A 7,187-nucleotide genomic window follows, 5' to 3' on the forward strand; every position below is an offset into this window, starting at 1 on the left:
CAGAGCCAGAGGCGTTTACAGTCTCAAAGTCTTCACAAGCTTCTAATTGGAGAGAGAGAAACGTTGTGTGTGTGAGACAAGGAGAGAAAATAGGAAGAGAGGTGATGAAAGTTTAAGAATGGAGGGGCATGACTGCAGCACACTGCTGGCAATGAGTGGAGCTGTGAAGAGGGAGATCTGGGGGTGCAATACATATTTTCATTTTTATTTTGTGACTGTGACACAGAAGAGCACAAGATTCATCTTGAGGGGTTTCATTTTTAGTTTTCTGCACAGCACAATTGTGCTCATGAACCCAGGAAAATTAAATTGAAGAGAGGAAGGGGAAATGTTTTCTCTTGATGGATAGTGTTATTTTGTTTTATGAGGGAGAGGGAAAGAGAGGGAAGGGAGCAGGGGAAGTGTCTGAGTTAGAGACGGAGGGCATAAAAGGAAGAAGGGAAAATGAAAGCCTGACTTTTTCTGTGCTCTTGAGTGGGGCTCAGGCTCTCGGTGGAGAGGAACACAATTACAGCTTGACCATCCTCTGTGGCTTCTCTGTTGTGCTTTTAATGTGTTTGGCTCATAACGGGAACCAGCTGCCTATTAGGCAGAGGAATGGACCAGTCTCCCTGGCTCTCATGAAGACGGCTCCTGAGACCCAGTGTGTCTGAGTGTTGTCAGACCACCATTTCCCGTTCCCCCCTCCCAGAACCCAGGACCCAGGATCCAGCCCAATACAACCCGGCTCAGTTCAGCCCAAGCCCATGCAGCCAGGCAGAGAGCCCATCGAGCGAGGAAGGCATTTGCCGTTGCTCTACCCAGGGAGTGTGGTGTGTCCTCTTCATCGCTTTGACCCACCCAGCCATATCCTGCAGACCATGTAAACTGTTTTCATTTTTAACTGTCAACTGTTGTTATTTTCTGAACAGGGCCATGTCCCTGGCTGGGATCGGGGGATGGGAAATAGAATCAGGCCAATGGTGGCTGAGATAAGGCTGAGATGAGGCTGAGGCGGCCAATAAAAGCAGCTATACAAAACAACACAATGCTTTCAGGATATATTTTTTGCTCTCTCTTTCACCAGTAGCACCATGCTTCAAGTATTGTTATTTATGCATAATTTCCTAGAAGATTATACATAAGAGGAAAACCCTAAGCCAAATACACAAAGCAAAGAAGCAAAATGAAAGGCGTGTTAATTTGTCTGACGGATTATCAGCAAAATAGTGAAGCATGGTGTGACTGAAAGTACCCTCTTGCTGACCTGACTGCAAGCAGCATTTTAATTTTATTTTTGTTTAGCAGCTTTCCGTTCTGGGCTACGATTCTCGAAACCTTCGTTGCTAACTAAGGTAGCAACTAACGACTCAGCTGCGACAAATCTGTTTCTGGAACACTTCGTTCTGACTTACAAAGTCCTAATGTTTACAAGTAGGCCTAATGTAGTTAGTCGTTCGTCCGATGCTGGAACGAACGACTCAGGTGTTGCTGCAAAACGAAGTAGGGGCTGTTCGTTAGTACTACTGTCGGAATTGGAACGAATAGCATGGTTAGCCAGTTCACCTTTGTTTTGGGAAGCACGTCACTCTTGCTCGTGGATTTGGGGCGGGTTCAGGCAGAGTTCAAGCAACATCGATCGATTACTGCCACCAAGTGCCCTGACCCATACTACACAAAATGTCTACTCATGTTACGAACAGGGCGGAAAAAAATCACACCAACAGTGTTCAAATATAGAAAAAAAATATATTGTCCAAATATAGTAGGAAATTCCATGTTCCACAATCGTGCTTCACGGCCACCGATCAATTTGGCCTAAAGCGGCTCCAATAAAATGACGTTGTTTGATTAGCTTACCATCGGGATTTGAAACCACACCAAAAGCAGCATCTCGTCTGAATGCAGAATATTTAACCACTCACCTATCTCCACACATGTAGGAAAAATCAGTATAGTTTGATTAAACCCCAATAGGATAAGCATAGGAAACATGGAAATAGAATTAAAAAAAAATGGCTTTATTCAAAAAGGCCACCGATGTGCGATGATCCTTCTCGTTTTCCTTGCATTGTAGGCTATGCCTTAGTCTAAAAGAATTCCAAACTACAGCGTAGGCTACACCAAGTTAAAAAATGGACGGTATGCAACTGCATTACCTGTTGGAACAGTGCGTAATGGAAAGGCACTCTGAAAGGCAAGCGTGATGACAAGAACTGGACACTTCTTCCCGTTAGTTCTTATTTCATAGTGTTCATAATATTCTTCTTTTCATTTCACTTCTACTATTGTAATACAAGGCTGTCACAAGCAGCCGGCCAATAGGCTACTGTTAAAACAAATGTTGTTCCGGCAGTGAGCGCACAGTCCAAATAGCGCCATTGAGGCAGTCGTTCATATGCAAAATAGGGAGGCGGAGCATTCGGAGGGTCACAGGCAGCCTCAAAATGAATGGCAGTGAACGAGAAGCCAGCGTATTGAAGGATAACACTAGCTGTTTTTAACTTGTAATCGTCCGGGGAAACTTCCTTCAAAGTTCACAGCCTGCCTCATGAATTCAGGGAAATGACAAAAAAGTGGGACAAGCATACATGCATCCAGATAACCACGAGCACTTGTACAATCAACAGTCCCCCCCTATCAGCTCAGTTTGACAGCTGTGAAAACGCTCTCGGAGAAGTTGTATTACGAGAGGTTCCACTCGTCAGGTACTGCACTGTAGGGGCGCCAACGGAGGACTGCAGACTACACTCAGAATGAATGGGCTGCGCTCTCGTCTCGACAGCGCCCCTAACTGCAGGCATGGGTTAAATAGCGAGAAGGCTGTAAATAGTGTACCCTCCGAATGCCCCGCTCGCTGGGTGCGTTCTGACAGCTGTCAAACTGAGCTGATAGGGGGGGGACTGTGGATTCTGTAAGTGCTCGTGGTCATCTGGATGTACGTATGATTATCCCACTTTTTTGTCATTTTCCTGAATTCACGAGGCAGGCTGTGAACTTTGAAGGAAGTTTCCCAGGACAATTATTAGTTCAAAACAGCGAGTTTTATCCTTCAATACGCGGGCTCCTCGTTCACTGCCATTCATTTTGAGGCTGCCTGTGACTCTCCGAGTGCTCCGCCTCCCTATTTTGCATATGAACCGACTGTCTCAATGGCCCATGGCGCACAAAGAGTCCGTCAGTAGTACAGTCAGGAGGATCAGAAAACAACACAGCTCGTCCTTCTTTCTCTCTGTGTGTAAATTGGGCCATCGTTTTGTGTCTTTGTAAAATGCAGGGGAAAAGCAGTCAGTTAGGCTACTTGGTGACTGCGTGCGTGGCCGCCAGGCCAAGACTCTTGGATGCCACAGCTCCACACGTGCGCACAGCACGCGTAGATCGACCACTTTACGGACATAGAGAGGGCGGATAAACAGTTTCGCAGAGGAATAGGCACCTGCGCTTGGTTACCGTGACTCAGCCAACACTTCATAGAACACTGAAAATAACTGTCACTTCATGCAGTAACTGAGCCAACACTCGGCCGACACTGAAAATAACTGTCAGTCTCATGCAGTAACTGAGCCGACACTGTCGACATACGGTAATAGGGCCATTATTGGGCCACGGACAAAGCCAGAATTGGGCCGACTGTCAGCACTCGCGAAAAAAGGATCGGGCCAACAATGGGCCAGATAAACTTTGCTACCTGGGCTTTCACCATTGCTCTTCAGTCATTGATGGCGATACTTGTGCCGACATTTGGTTGCGCGTGCTGCATTTAATGGGGTGGATTTTGGGGATATTATTGTGTTGACAGGTATCCTCCGACTTTGAATGTGTCACGTTTAGAGACTTTGACGGCCCCTTCCATGGTCCTACCCCAATACATCATCCTTCCAATCCCGACTCCACGTCTTTACGCACAACGGCAATAACGACACTTCCCTACCTTGCGCGTAAAGACGTGCAGGCAGGGAAACGACATAAACATCCTGATATGTTCTATTAATTCTCGTGTGGAATTTCAGTTATCATTCCAAGCAGCATTAAACTGTCTACTCTGCGTGGCCATGACCTGTTGAAAGTGTTCCGTTGCCTATGAGCGTGAGAATGACTTCGCTTGCCGTTCTGGGGGGGGGGAAAATATGTGATGGGTGGTTATTAGGCTAGGGTACTTCATTCACCGTGGATTGAACTCACGCCACCAACAAGGAAATGGCAAACGTGTATGATATTCCGACATTCACTCATCCACTCACCCACCAAGTGTGCTTCCGAATTAGTGGTAGGTTATACAATGTTAATATTAATACAAAACGTAAGTTAAAAAAAATAATGCATGATGGATTGTAATGTCGCATTTGATAACTGCAGTTGAAGGAGTGAATTCGGGGACATGATTGTGTTGACAAAGACTTGTGGACTTTTGATAGGGATGTAGGATAATTACTGACAGGCACTGTGGTAGCGTCACTGCGTTGCGACAAATGCACCCGAGCTGAGGCGAGACACTCCGAGCATTTCCGACAACTTCGTGCGTCTGAACTTACTTGGTTGGAATTTCATCTGACTTACTTCGTACCTACATCGGACTTTGTTGGTTAGAGGCTTTCGAGAAATCATAGTTGTTGGTTAGTTGTTGTGTCGGACTTCGTTCGGACTTACTTGGTCCGAAGGCTAATTTTGGTCGGATTCGAGAAATCCACCCCTGCATGTCAAAAGTTAACATGTTTGGCAGTCATGGGTAGGCGGTTAGGGCGTCACACTTGTAGCCCAAAGGGTGCCGATTCGACTCCCAACTGGCCAGGGGTCCGTATCTCGAAAGTGTCTTTGCTAACGACGGTAGCAACGTCCTTCGTAAGAGCGACTCAACTCTCTCTCGACAGCGACGCTCACCACTAAATCCAAGGGAATGGTGTTGCGTCTTGAGACGGTCTTAAGACGGTTAGCAACGACAACAATCGAGAAACGGACCCCAAGTTAGTGGGGGGAGTAATTAACCAGTGCTCTCTCCCATCCTCCTCCATGACGGAGGTAGCCTGAGCATATATCGTCCCACCGCACTGCACCCTTGGTGGCACCATTGAGGGCTGCCCCTTGCATGGGTGAAGCGTAAATGCAATTTTGTTGTGTGTATAGTGTGCAGTGTTCACAATTTTGCTGTGGAGTGCTGTGTCACAATAACAATAGGAGTTGGAATTAAAAACACATGTTTGTTCTTGTGCACTGCTAAGAAAGGCTAGTGGATCTTCTTATGGGCTGAGCTATGTGGAAGTTTACCACTTATTGTTGAGGGTGCCTCATTAGCCAGAAAGCATGCACGTTTTTAATGCTGCACGTTACTACTTCCCTGAAAAAACTCCAATCTCTTTATTATTCCGAGATACTTGTTAAAAGTGCAGCTAACAAGACCCTAAATGGCATAAATGTTTAATGCCTTTTGTGTAGGAAACTCGGAGGAAACTAACAGTTATAGAGAATGTGGGAGGCAAAGAAAATAACTGTGAAAATTCCACATCAGGGACTAACAAGAGAATTATATGGTTTGCATGGGGTTGTGGCTCTCCACATAAATCCAGTTGGATATTCTTTCAACAGGAGGCACAAGGGCATGAAAGTCCATTCTCTAGACTTAACATGCATACAAATTCTGAATTCCATTTTTGTCTTGTATCCCTTCAGAAATGAATCGTAAAAAAAGAATATTACCCTACCAGAATCAGATCCAAGTTACAAATTGGATTTAAGAAAAGAAAGGAAGGAAGAAAGAAAGAAAGAAAAATAGTGGATTGAAGTATTAAGTGAAGAGATGATCTTGCCACTTAAAGAGTGGCCCAATTAGTGTCTTTCCCCAGAGAAGTACCACTGTCAAATTATCTGTCCTGAATCTCTCTCTTCTTCCATATCCAGTGTCTTTTTTCTCCGCTTCAATCTCCTCTCTCTCTCTCCGTCTCTCTCCGTCTCTCTCTCTCTCTCTCTCTCTCTCTCTCTCTCTCTCTCTCTCTCTCTCTTCCAATCCTTCCACCGCTCTTACTTGCACATTCTCTCAAATTCATTTCCCTCTCACAAGGAAGAGGAGCCAAAAAATGAATAAAACAATATTCTCTTGAAATTATTTTATAGCAGTACTCTTAGTCTGTGGAGGTTTTTGTGTCACATAGCTACACATGCTCCTTTATGTACTACTCACACATGAGGCTACAGTGACATGAACATCTCCAGTTATTACATCCCCAGTGGAGCTCTTCTCACTAGGCACGGTTTTGATTAGGGCATTTTGCACAGATCTGTGCAGCGCCGTATGTGCACTGCGACTGTGTGAAACATTCAGATTAGAAAATGTATCCACGATGCAGCATATGCGAGTGACTTCTATTGTGCTTTTATGTCACATGGTGTGACAGAAATTATCGCGATTTTCTGCTGCGAAGTGTTGCAAGTAAATGCTCTTTTTCATTGCCGGTTTTCTGGTAGGCCTACAGCTCGACACAGCGTGACTCGGCCGCCACTTTTTGCTTTACGATTGAGCTGTGTCGTGCCCAATCGAAAACCGGCCGTGAAAGATTATTATGTGCACCCTGGCTGCACTGGCATGGGACCTCTTCCATGTCATCAGCTATCTCCTGATTGGCACTCATCTAGATGATGTGAATTGTGTGTGCAGTCTACAAGTTTGCGAGGCAGTTCACTCCTCTCCCTGCTGCTTCTTGTTAGGACCAAATTCAACAGTGTCAGCTTTTCCTGTTTTGCATCAATCACAGGGTTTAATTTGGAGTACCTGTTTCAGTCCTAATGCAATCAGTGCCTGCAGAGATGACTTGCATTGTTAGATTTCATGTTTTTTATGTTAATATTGTTTATGCATTCCCATCTGGCATTCAGAAAATGATTAAAACACAATGTTGTTTCACCCCTACAGGATCAACAAGCAGAGAAACGAGGGGTCTTTGTAATGAGCACTGGGTGGATGAATAGAAACGGTTGCTGCCTCTGAGCAATGGCTGCCATTTATTCATGCTGACTGCAGATAGCTAGCCTGATTATCATCGACTTTCAAATCTCTTTGAAACTTGGTCTGACCAAGAGCATAACAATTAACCTTTCCCAAACAGCATGGTTGACCCGCCTCCCTTGGTTTGCTATTGGTTGTTTGCTTCCCGACAAAGTGGGAAGAGTTCCAGAGTTTTACGGAGCTCAGAAACTATATTTGTATTGCTCCTGGCCTG

Source organism: Engraulis encrasicolus, chromosome 11 (genome assembly GCF_034702125.1).
Source record: "Engraulis encrasicolus isolate BLACKSEA-1 chromosome 11, IST_EnEncr_1.0, whole genome shotgun sequence".
NCBI classification, from domain to species: Eukaryota; Metazoa; Chordata; class Actinopteri; order Clupeiformes; family Engraulidae; genus Engraulis; species Engraulis encrasicolus.